Source organism: Triturus cristatus, chromosome 4_1, assembly GCF_964204655.1.
Source record: "Triturus cristatus chromosome 4_1, aTriCri1.1, whole genome shotgun sequence".
Lineage (NCBI taxonomy): Eukaryota > Metazoa > Chordata > Amphibia > Caudata > Salamandridae > Triturus > Triturus cristatus.
In genome coordinates, this window is record NC_140585.1 from 623,997,827 (window position 1) to 624,011,370 (window position 13,544).

At 37.8% G+C, this 13,544-nt stretch overlaps 1 protein-coding gene across 4 annotated transcripts in view; it reads right to left on the reverse strand.

Annotated features, from left to right (window-relative positions):
- The window catches only part of LOC146855301 (synaptotagmin-1), a 4,118,085-nt gene that overhangs the window by 1,599,142 nt on the left and 2,505,399 nt on the right, over window positions 1–13,544 (reverse strand). For all 4 annotated transcript variants that reach the window (XM_085652999.1, XM_085652997.1, XM_085653000.1 and 1 more), the window contains one exon: window positions 6,545–6,566. The gene's annotated coding sequence lies outside the window, so the exon portion shown is untranslated. The remainder of the gene's footprint in view (window positions 1–6,544; window positions 6,567–13,544) is intronic.

Consider the following 13,544-nt stretch of genomic DNA (forward strand, 5'->3'; position numbering starts at 1 on the left):
TCCCTTCTTTATTCAGTACTGAGAGGTCGTGGCATTTTTGACAGATGGATATTGCCTGTGGAGAGCTGTTTTTACTTGATATGTGCTCTTATTTTTAAAGGGTTCTGTAAACAGAATTGAACAATCCAGGAGTACGTAGGCTTTTTCACATTTCTTATATCACCACGGTGATAGCTTGTAGGACTTTACTCCCCTCTTCTGGAAAGTTCTTTTATTTTGCAGCCATTTTGTTTCCACCTCAAGAGTCGCCCTTTAAGAATCTACTAAGTGCTGGATTTTTCTCCTGCCTGTTGTGAAAATGGATTTTACGAACTCTAATAAATCACAAGGAACTTCATATTCCAGCATTACTGGCCGTAAGGAGACTGCTAGTAACACTAATAAAAGGGCTAAAAAAGATCCTTCGTCAACAAATAAATCACCTCTACCATTGACCCTAGAGGATATTATGGAAGAATTGAGAAATATCCGTCCATTTATGGTAGATACCACGGAGACACTTAAAAAATTGAAGAAAAGTGGTCCGGTTTGGATTTAAGGCTCACTGACGTCGAACAAAGAATTAGTGATGCACAAGATGTTGTTTCTAAAGTGAATGTCTTATCTAAAGAGGTTCCTCACTTGAAGAAAACAACTGGGGATTTGGAAAATCGAAATAGATGTAATAATTTAAGAATTTATGTTATTCCGAAAGGATCAGAAGGCAAAAACATGATTTGTTTTCTGAAAATCTATATCCCACAGATTGTCGGTTTATCAAAATCTATAGAGCTAAATATCCAAAGAGCGCACAGGATAGGTCCTCGCATTACAGAAGCCTCAAATAAACCACGAGAAATCATTGCATATTTCCTTTTATATTCTGACTTAATGGTGACTCTTGATGCAGCCAAACAACGTAAACAGATGCTTTGGTTGTGACACAAAGTCTTTTTCAGTCAAGATGTTGATAAATCTACAGCCAATCACCGGAAAGAATTTCTGGACCTCAGACCGATGCTTCGATCTATGAATGCTCGCTATGGTCTCATTCATCCATGCTTCTTTAAAGTTACATATAAAGAAACAACAAGGACCTTTGAAGACCCTGTGGAGCTTAAGAAATTTATACATATGCATAAAACAGAAGAAATGCAACTAAGTAAAACCTAATTGCTCTTCTCTCTTGTTTCTTCACAGATTTCCATTCGTAGTATGTCCGATGTTGTCTCTGTTCTCCTCGTCAGCAGTTCCGTGGTCCATGTTATGTCTGGTTACATTGTCTTCCCAGTGCATGGTAAGTCCTCTTGCGTTTTGTTGATTCAGATCCTTTCTCATCAACTTTGTCCCTCTAATATTTGCTGATATTTTAGTGGTTTATTCTCGGTGTCGCTCATTGGAGCGTTGTCTATCCCTTTTTCTCCCCCCCTTTTTCATCTGTAATGTCCTTTCTATCTCTGATCATTATGGCTAAAGTCCTCCGGCTTTTCATCATCTTCTTTGAATATATCTCTCAGAGGAGATTTTGTTCTCCTTTTTCTCTCCTATTTTCTATACAAATTCTTCTCTCTGCTCTTTTTCTTCTTTCCTTCCCCCCCTTTTTAAAACTTACTCTGGCGAGCTTTTTCTCTTCTAATGAGGTTCTTGTGGTTCTTTACTTTTCCCTATTTGATCGGATCGATTTTGGTCATTCTGTTGACTATTTTATTCATCCTTGTATTTTTTGCCTCACATTTTTTCAACTCTTCTATTTAAATATAAGCTTTGTGGGTGTTACTTTTTACATATAGTCAGACCTGTATTGTTTGCTATTCATTTTGTTTGGGTCGGTTAAGTCATGCATATATTTTAGTACTCATTTATGTCATGTTAAAAGTTTTACAATTTTAAACTTTACATTTTTCTTATTCTTATTTTAATGAGTAACTTACGTATGGTGTCATGCAATGTTAAAGGTATGCGTAATCCGGTTGAAAAACAAAGAGTTTTGACCCACCTGTCAAGATTGAAATGTCAAATTGCTTTGTTACAAGAAACGCATCATAAGGAACAGGACATTAATTCTATTAGGAAACAATGGGTTGTGAATGTCATTGGTTCTGCTGTTGTGCACAACAAAAATGGCGTTCTTTTACTGTTTCACTAATCTTTAAACATTCAATTGATAAATGAAATTAAAGATGATGCTGGAAGATGGCTTCTCCTAGAAGTGAGCATAAATAATATAAAATTTACAATTTGCAATATATATTGACCAAATGGAGTAGACTTAATGTTCTGTAATAATGTTTCTACTATGGTACCCTCTCATGCCTCAGAAAACCTAATAGTTGAGGGTGACTGCAATCAATTTATGGACACATTTTTAGATCGTAGGTCGCAAATTAAATTTGTCCCCTCTCAAATGCATAAAACTTTCCATTAAGCTATTTCTGCTAGAGGGTTGATTGATGTATGGAGAGTACTCCACCCTGATGTTTTGAAATTTATTTTCTTCTCTCCCATCCATGGGTCCCATTCCAGAATAGACTATATATTTTTTACTCAACATACACTTCAAATTGTAACACATGCAGAAATAGGATAAATTCTTATTTCTGACCACACACCTGTTTGTGTTGATTTAGTAATTCCCTTTTATTGGATCAATAATTTACAGATCAATTCACTACTTTTTCACAAGAATATTTCACAAACAACCTCCCCTCAGATACACACATGAATTTTATTTGGGATGCTTTTAAACTAACTACAAGAGGTTTTATAATCAATTATGTAGCTAGGAAAAAGAAAAGACTTCTTAAAGACTCCAAACAACTCTTAAACCAGATTAAGATCTTGGAACACGAGTATTTTTCCTCCAATAATAGCGACACACTATCTAAACTTATTACATCCAAGTTATAATACAACAAAAAATCTTGGGACGATGCTTGTTGAACCCTTCTTTGTTTTCATGCAAAGATGTAGGGAGGACGTAATAAAGCAGGTACCAGAAAATTAAAAAACTGAAATCTAACATTGTTGCCATCACCGATGCCTCTGGGGTCCGACATATTAGTGATTAAAAAATATTAGAATGCTTCTCTGATTATTATAAAAACGTATATACCCTTGAATGTTCTCCTTCCACGGAACAACTAGATGCTTTTTTTCAGTCAATTCCCAAAGACCCTAATGAAAACATAGACTTATCTTCCCTAGATTCACCTTTATCGGAACAAGAATTATTAAATGCCATAAATCAACTTCCCAAGGATAAAACTGCAGGGCCTGATGGCTTTACCATACTCTTTTATTTACATTTTAGACTCCTTTTGGTTCCTAAGTTATTATCTCTTATTAATAATGTTTTGGACTCTAGCTGTGCACAGGGTTCCTTTACTCAAGCCATGCTATGTTTAATACCCCAAAAAGGTAAAGACCCTTCTCAGTGTAGCAACTATAGACCTATCTCATTGATTAATACGGACTGCAAAATTTTTGATAAATTATTGGCCCTTAGGATCAACTCTATCATTCCTGGTTTAGTAGATATGCACTAGTCCGGTTTTTTAAAAGGAAGATCTATTTCGGACAATTCAAGAACCTTTATTAATATTATACATTTAGCTGCTACATTTAATTCTCCATTAGCTGCCATAACACTAGATGCGGAGAAGGCTTTGATCAAGTCAGCTGAGACTTTATGTTTGGCACCCTGAAATTGCATGGTTTTAGTCCTCATTTTATCCAATACATCAAATTATTATATTCTAATCCTTCTACATCTATTTGGGTCAACGGTAAACAATCCAAATACTTTCCTCTTCACAAAGGCACTAGGCAAGGTTGTCCATTGTCTCCCCTATTATTCATATTAGCACTAGAACCCTTTTTAGAAACAATTCGTAGATCCATCAGTTTTCCTGGTTTTCATTTAAAAAATTTGAATATAAAATACTCTGCATATGCAGATGATATTTTATTATATATATCAAATTACACTATGTCTTTGCTGGAATTCTTTTCATTGTTGAATACTTACTCAGTTGTCTCAGGATATAAATTGAATATTGATAAATATGAAGTTTTACCACTGAATAAATTCTGTCTCCTCCATAAGTTTAAGGATTCAGGTTTTAAATGGAATTCAAAAGGTATTAAATGCCTAGGCATTCATCACACTAATAATATTAAGGACACTATTAATATCAACAGGAATGAAATTATGTTTAAAGTTAATGCACTTATTGATGGGTGGTCCCCCCTTTTTCTTTACTGGTGGGGTAGATTAGCCACGATCAAAATGATGTTATTACCAATTGTTAACTTTTACCTGTCAATGCTCCCTATTTCTCTCCCACTTAATTTCTTTAAAATCATAAACCGTTCCTTAATTCAATTTTTATGGAATAAACGGAAACCCCACATTACTTTAGCTCGACTTCAACAACCAAAAGAACTTGGTGGGGTTAATTTTCCTAATATTAGAACTTATCACTCTGCTCTCACATTGAAACATATTTTGGTTTCCTTCTCCAACAATTACATAGACTCATCCACAGTTTGGGGTCAATTAAGACCAATTCTCTCCTTTTACTTTCAAAGATGTAATTCGGATTACTCAACCTCCAAGAGGTCTAATTTCCCCCATACTTACCCATTTTATTGTTCTTAGTAAACCTTTGATCTTTTCCTTATCCTCATCTTCTGAAAATATTTTACAAAATCCAATCTGGTATAACACAAACATTTCATTAAATAACCGGATTCTTGGGTGGAAAGAATGGATTAATAAAGGCATTATTGTCATTGGACAACTTTTCTCTAATGGCAATTTATTGGATTTCTTGGAGATACAAGAAACATTTCAAATATCTAACAAATATGTTTCTCAATTTCAACTTCTTAGACCGCTCCTCCTCTTATATACTTCCCAACAAACTCTTCCAACTACAGACATTCAGCCCTCTTTTTCCTCATTAGATTTCTCTACACATCTGAAGGCCTCCAACATATATAAGTTATTGATTGCTCACTTCCTCTAAATCTGTTTCAAAGCATAAAATAGAACTGGGAAACAGAGTTACATCAAGAGTTTTCAGCTCATACTTGGAAATTGATATGGACCAAAATTCATGCATCATCCTCATCAGCAAGCACAACACAAACACTATATTACTTCTTTATAACAGGTTATTTATCACACCCACAAGTTTGTATAAATTTAAAGTTTCACCCAATACTAATTGTTGATCATGTACGTGTGATAAAAGTGATCTTTTTCACATGTTTTTTGAATGCCCTCTTGTTAAAAAGTTCTGGTTGCAGATTTGGTACAAAATGAATGGTATTTTATCCATGTCTCTCCCTTTTGATTTTATACATATATTTTTGGGCAGTGCCTCCTCCCTCTGGGCTTCTCAACGTTTGATTGGAAAATTTGTGGACTTATTGTTTGCCTTAGCTCTTCAAATAATTACCTCTAATTGGAAAGATACTGCTAAATGTTCTTATCTGGCTTGGTGTAACCTGTTATGTCATCATCACCGGCTAGATCGACCTCACGCTACATCCACTCCTTTAAAACTTAAAAAAGATCTATTATGGTCACCTCCTACTTCATTTTTATCCAGATGTACAAATCGACCCGTCTCAACAGTTTGTAACTTTGAACCTCCTTAAAATATAATTGTTTAATTACTATTCGTTTATAATATTATATAGATGTTAAGTACTCGCTGGTTTAACCTTATAATGCACTATTTTTCCCCTTTCCTTTCCCTTCTTATTCTTATGCCTTTACTTTGTCTCTTCTTTGTTTTCTTCTCTCCTTTCCCTTTCCTTGTACCTTTATAAAAAGATTAAAATGCACTTGTTTTAGCATTATAGGTATGTATTACAATTCAAGTTTTTTCTGCTCATATTTTATATTATATATGATATGTCTAACCTGCCAATCTTGTAATGGGTTTATTAGCATCTCTTTATTATCAGCTTGTTAAATTGTATCTTAATGCTTGCTTTTACATTTACTTGGATTGTTCTCCAGATCAGTACTTGTTTGTTGTTATTGCACATTGTTCATATTTATTTCTCAATAAAGCATTCTTAAACTAAAAAAAAAAGAGGGTAAGGGTGTTGTAACTTGGTTCATGGAATGACCCCTGACTAGACCATTGCAATTGAAAGAGGCCAAATCGGTTTTGCAACATACTTCTGTACTGAGAACACTCAAAGGAACAATCGTATATAATTAACCTGTATGCTCTGCACAGATTCAAACTTAAGATATGTTACACTGTTTTCATAGGCACTGAAATAATGCAAAAAAGGAACTTGGTAATGAATTCCTTTCTTCAACTCTCCTAGTTGCTTAGTGGAAATCTGAAATAATGCACATTTTGACAAACTGCTTTTCGTGGAAAAGGCTGTATCACCAAAAGCCACAATAGTGCATGAAACAATTCTAAAACAATGCAACAAAATCAAAACAATACACAGAGAGCGCTACAATCATGCAGATTAGGAACACATTTATCATTTTCATGCACATTCTCCCTCCCAAAGAAGAAGTCCATACCTTTTTTGCCAGAATCTTCTTCCTGTGAAAAAAGAGATAATTATTATTACACGAGAATAGTTTGATGGAAAGAAGAATATTATCAGACATCCATCTCTAGCTATTAACATGATTACACGTGATTTCAGTAAGACATGAGGTGGGAAATACAGTTCTAATTGTAGTCCATATTAACATATCATATGTGATGGTCATGTTTGCAATAACACTTGTTTAAGTAAACCTCAGTAAACATCGAGTCGGCAATGCGAAGAGTGCAAGGTGAGTGTTTTTCTATTTTTAAATTCAACATTATCTCGTTGTTGTCTGTCGACTCCCCCCACAACCAGCCCTTCTGCTCTTACCTGCACGAGCCACTCCTGGTGCCACGCATATTGATTCTCCACCCATCGACACTCTCAACCCTGTCTCTGGATTAAAGAACAGGAGGTGTGGTTGAATTAACACCACAGACAAGATCATCCACCCAATGGTCCTTAAAGTGGTATTTGGGTGGAAGACATTTTCGGGCATCATATAGCCTGCCTAGCGAAGAAGCTGTTTTTCCTAGAGTTGTGCCTCCAATGCAGCATGGAGAGGTCATATTTTGTAAGTTTCTACCTTTGCAGGTGAACTCTAACTGCCCTTGCAGAGATCCAGCAGTATTCCCGCAGTACAGGAGGCTATAGGTTTTTGATTGTTCTGCTCAGAGGCGTAGCAGTAGCAATGCTTGATTCAGTATGTGAATGTGGTTGAGAGGTAGGGGAGAGGTTGTGGCCTTATGGCCAGAACTGCCGACTTTGGAGCTGGAGAACCAGGTTCAAGCCTTGGGGTCAGATCAGATTCCTGTGATTCTGGGCAAATCAATTAATCTGCCCATGCCTACCAAAAAATGAATGTGTCCTTGTGTAACGTAACTGATGCTCATGTAAGGCGCTCCAATACCTTCGGGTCGAGTTTGCGCAATATAAATCTGCAACAAAAAAAAATGTGCTGCCAGGAAGCCTCAGCAGATGCGACCAGCAAGTAATCTGCATATCACAAGTTCGGATCTCCATAAGGCTGATTCAGCCACACATCTTTCAATTTTGGTCAATTGAGTCGCATAACACCTTTTATTTACAGTGGGTAGAAATGTTAAAATCACGGTACGAAGAACCATGTTTAAAGCAAGTTATTATATAATTGTATCTGTCTCGAGGGTTCAGTAAGCTGAATGATCACCACTGACACAACGTTGTTCTAAGGATCATGAGCATGAACACTGGAAAGGCAGATTCAGCCTGCCAGGGTTTTTGAGGTAGGTAGAGTGACAACCATGATTTGGGTAACAATATCTTTTAATGACAACACTTGGGAATTGCAGCTTTTTAGTATTACGTGTTGCTAAATAAAAACAGGTTCCTATTATTACTGTGTGCCATAACTCATGGGCTGGAAGTTGCATTTTCAGAAACCTGGCTGATGACCACTGGTCTATAAATCCACTTATGATGATGTACTTCGGCTCTGACTATGTCCGTTCGAGGGAGGCAAAGCTGTGAGCTGGTGGGTGGAGAGGGCACAGGTAAGACTGAGTGCATACAGTTTGTCGCAACTGCAGATAATGCTTTCTCACCATGAAGAGTGCAGGATGCTTTTCTATATGGGGACAAGGAATCAAACATCTCACTGCTGTGTGAAGGAGTGCTCTTTTGCTGTAAAATGTGATACATCTTTGAAAAATCTCAGAAAGATACAGACATTCCTTTTGCTGTCTGAATTTTACCATCCATTCAAAAAACCACTTAGTCAGAATGTTCCAGGTGAGAGACTCAGTGCGCAAGAATGTTTTGTCCTGTTTTGTTTTGGTCTGTTGCATTACCCTTTAGACAAATATATAGGGCGGGCAAGGCCTTAGTGAGCCTTAGCAACATGGTCGTTCAGCACTCTGTGGAACCTCTCCACAGTATAGTCAGAAGGAAACTCTCCAGCTCCAAAATGTAAAGCCAGGGGATAGATTCATTAAGACAAACCAACATTCAAAGATATTTACAAAATAGGATCCTTTTGGTCACTTGCAGCAAGAACAGAGTTACACAGAGAGTCATCATTTCCTATTTTAAATACAATATTTATCTAGTTTTACTAAGTCATGAAGCAAAATGGAGAGCTCCTTGTAAAAAAACAAAAACAAATATTCATTTTGTATGCTGGGAATAAATACCCATTTTGTGTTGTCACCCCCATATTTTAATGACTGGTATTTGTGGGATCTTATCTGTGCACACTGGGGTACTTCTGTCCAGTCATTAGTAGATTCTGAACCCTAAAACATGCTTCAATTGGCTAGTTACCAAATTAGCACACTACATTTTTTTTTGTTCTTATACTTATTTTTATTATAGTAATACTGCATCATTAATCAAAGAAATTGTTACCAACATTTACTCGTAATCTGCCCAAGGGCCTTCAGCAAGCATATTTAATTTAACTAGTAAGTCCATAGTATGTGATGCAGGAAAATACACCAATAGCACGGAAAAGTTTAATGTCACCTGAGGACTGCAGCAAATGTTGTAGCATCCACTAGGCTGACAAGAAAAAACATGAGTCTTCAGGCCTTTATGTGCAGCCTGACTACTGTTGCATTTAAATCTGTAGATGAACCTCAAAATAATCCTTATAGATGGAAGGAACCCTACTTTTAAATATCAAATGTCACCCCTATGAAAGGCATTGTAGTTTAATATTTGAATATACATTTCACCCCTAAGATGACATTGAAGTCCACATGGTAGGGTGCATAGTATTCAAAAGTTGTACTTGCACAAATTTATTGTTGACATGCAGCTACAGTGACTAGACACAAAGCCATTTTCACTGAAAAAGGCAGTAGCTGTTATATGAGAAAGACTAAAGTTCCTTATACAATCATACGTGTCTTCAGGTTGGAAAAACTCCTAGAATGATCTAACATGTTTTTTAAATGTTTATTACACACCCAATTCACTTGCAAATTTGGATTTTTAATACATATGTAACAAAATATGTCTACCTGAGCTTCCAGTAGCATTAGCACACATGCAGCTCACCACCGACAGTGCTTCCCCTAAGGAGGTGTGGTAACGTGCTCGCAGACCAGAAACAATGGCTCTGCCCTTTTGTCAGGGTGTGAGGTCTGTGACACCTTTCAGTTCAGGAATTGTATTAACTTTAAAGTGCAAGGGCGAGATTTTGCCCATTTTTAGCTAAGTGTCAAGGGAGGAACTGAGAAGACAAACCTATGTTACTTGGGGTACCTGTGTAGCCAGCTCGGCACCAACTCAGTGGGAGGGGTGATTGGTCCCAGAACCATTTCGGTGAAGTTGAGGGGGAACAGACTGCTCATTTCTCAAACATACCCTTGACTTGCACAATAGCAGCCTCCAAGAGCCAAGCCAAGCCACCAGATGTAGAGCTCAGGCTTATTTATTGAGCTTCTGTGTTGGACATAACAAGATTTTGGAATTATTACTTGTCCTCCCCAACTAATAACCCATTTTCAAGCCATACGAAAATTACAGTTATTATTAGGATTTTGGTAGCATTAGAATATAAAGTAAATAAGGAGCATTTGTTTGATATTATACAACCGAAAGTGGCAAATATATTAACCATATATGCAGGCAAATGGCGAAAGTATAGGAGGCCTCAAGGTAAGGCCCATTATTTTAATCTAAAAATAGTTAAGCTAAGAGCTTTCACTGCAGCTCAACTATCAAAAAGTATCTAATCAGGTCAGATCTCTTTAAAGGCTCACGGGTTTTAATAGCCACATTCATCTTCTACAGGCTCCATAGAGCTCTGAGACCTGGCCGCCCAGGACCAGGCCATCATGAGAATCTGCACCAAAACCCTAAGTGATAAAGCCTTTTCAATAATGGCTGCTAGAGAATGGAACGGCTCCACAATGATATTTGGAAAATATATCGAATGCTTCCCCTCCGCAAAACACTAAAAACATATTTTTTCAAGCTACTGTAATCATTTGCTCCCCATCCCTAGTACATTCATGGCACTAGTATCATTTTCATTTACAGATATTTATTTGACGTCTTTTTTATTTCCTTCGGTGCCATGAAACCTTAGGCAAGCATGCACTCAATAAAAAATACCAAATACAATACAAAGCAATACAAAACTCATGCACACTAACCAGCACAAAAGAGGAACCTACCTGCACAGATCTACCTGTACCAATATACGCAGATCTTAGACTGTATTGGCCTCAATTGGCCCAATGCATTAAAGATCCTTAGAGCACTAGGCAATAATAATGAGCCTCAAAGGCCACAGGCATGATTGGACATCAATAGCCCAGGCAGCATTTAATATTAATGGCCCCAGGCAGTATTGCGTCACATATGGGGAGGAGGATCACATCTTGTATCAATTCAATGGCAGACAATCACTTAACATGCTTATAAGCAGAATGACACTGCCTCTGAAAGTCTCTGCAGTGATAGTGTCTATCGTGCCACTGTGGCCTACTGCAGGCTAAAATGACTGAATCAGGGGACATTAGGGGCCATAAAATATCCTATTACTTTCCACTATAAGATTTACAAGTGGCATCTTTATCGTGAAAAGGGTTTAGCAAGGATGTTATTTTCTAAAGATGTGCAAAGGAAAGAGACAGAGACAGCATAAAATTCCTTTCCTAATGTGCCTGCAATGTAAATATCCATACCAACAAATCAGAAGTAATCATGTTTGCCATCGCATCAGCTATTTGTGGTATATGACTATTGTTATGAAAAACAATAGTATTAATCACCTGTGCAGTTATTTATATTGTGTTCTGTTTTTATTAGAGGTGTATCTTCCCCTTACACAGCAATGAATTAAAAGACAAAGGAGACCAGAGTACTCGGAATAAGTCTTTAGAAGCAACTCAATTGCATAGCTGTCGAAACTCTACAATGTATGCCAGAATCCTTGCAAGATTTTGCTTTTTGTCTGGTAATTTCAAGCTAGGTCCATAGTTGTAATGCTTGTTCATGTATCAAAGGCTTGCGTTATGAAGCTGTAAGCACATGTACAATGTTGAATGGCCTTGGAGAAAAACTCATTTGTTGGTCAATGTGCTATATGTTCAACATTACAAGACGACAAAGTACATCCAAACCTTCATCATTAACCTTTTTATTCATCCAGATGCCTTTTTGATAACATTAATTACTTCTTCATTACATCTATCCTGACATGTCAATCTACTCAGGTTTATAAGCTGGTCATTTCGGCACTTACTGCATTTCTAAAATGGATCTATAAGAGTCTGCTTTCTCCTGAGACAAGTTAATTGATTTTCTTTTATCAAATCTGTTTTTTTCTTCTTTTTCCTTCTAAAAAACGTAACAGTATCAGAGCATTTTCCCACTGCTTTGATTTTACAATTCTGAATTTTTTTCTTTCACATCATACTGTCTTTCAGCTAGCTGTTTCTCGGGTCCTTTTATCAGGCTGCTACTGTTTTTTACTTATTTGGGAAGCCCTAATTCGATATTTGTAAAACTTATAAAGTCTTTCCTAATTCAAGCCTTCCATTATGTTTCAGTCTTGGGACACATTCTTTTCTCCTTCAGGTTCTGCTCCTCAAGGCACATTCTCCTTTTCCTCCTCTCCCATCAAACTTTCACTGGACTCACTGAACAGAAAATACATTGTGGGTCGTCCCTCTGTTAGAAGTGTCAGCCTTAGGGTGGTCTTCCCTCGGCCTTTTGCCTTTCTCCTCCATTTTTGCTGATCTTGTTTTTGCTGGCCGTAGGACTCTGCACACTTTACCAATGCTAACCAATTCCAAAGTGCATGTGCTCACTCAACATTTTAATATTTGGTTATACTTAATTGGCATATTCCATTTACTCTGTAAGCCCCTAGTAAAGTGGCACTGCATGTGTCCAGGGTTGGTAAATGAAATGCTACTAGTAGGTCTGCAGGACTGATTGTGCCACCCACTTAAATAACCCTTTAAACACGTCTTAGGCCTGCCATTGTAGTCTGTGTGTGCAGTTTAACTGCCATGTCGACCTGGCAAAATAAACCTTGTGCCAGGCCCAAACCTTCCCTTTTGGCACATATAAGTAATCCTTAGGGGACAGCCTAGAGGGTAGGGTGCAGGGCACTTTTAAGTTTGACATATCCTGGTAGTGAAAACCCATTAAATTTGTTTTCACTACTGCAAGTCCTGTCTCCTACATACACTAACACTGGAGTTACCTTTTAGCTTTAATGAACTGTCATTTTCAAATGGGAGCAGGTAGTCAGTTCATATTTGGTGTCTTTGGAATGGTAATGAAGCATCCTAACTTATGGTGAAGGCAAATTTCAAATTACAATTTTGAAAATGGCACTTTTAGAAAGTTGGCATTTTTGTGTCTTAACCATTTAGTGCCTGTAGCCTGTACCTGGGTCACATGACTGCGTGTAGCTGACAGTTGAGCTTTGTGTATTCCTCATAGACAGCCACTCAAAATAGGGAACTTAGAGGTGCCTGGATGGGCCATCACTGGCAGGATGGGAGGGCTGGGCACAGCCCCAATTACACTTGAATAGGCTGTGTCCTGCCTCCACATAAAGGGCTGCATACCCCCTGTAGTTAGTCTGGAGCCAGGACACGTGAGGCAGGATGCCTGGGGACTTCCAAGGGAAGCTTCTAAAAGCTTCTCCCCCACTTCAAAGATACAACTGGATATCAATACTTGATCGCAGACACTAACTCATCAGTACATTTCTGGACCTCTGGAAACTCTGCCAGGAAGAATGATTGCTGTGCTGCTACTGGACTGCTGCCCCACTGGCTTACTGCATTGCTGAGCTGTTGCCTTGCTGGGCTGACCTGCTGCCCTGTGGCCTGGGTGAGAAGTACTGGACCTCCACCTCTTGAACCCCAAACCCCAGAGTGACTCCAAAGGCTAGTTGCCTGGCCTACTGACTTGAGCCGCAGGGACAGAAGGCTCCAACATCCTTACACCTGCACCTGGACCTGCCATCTGTGAGT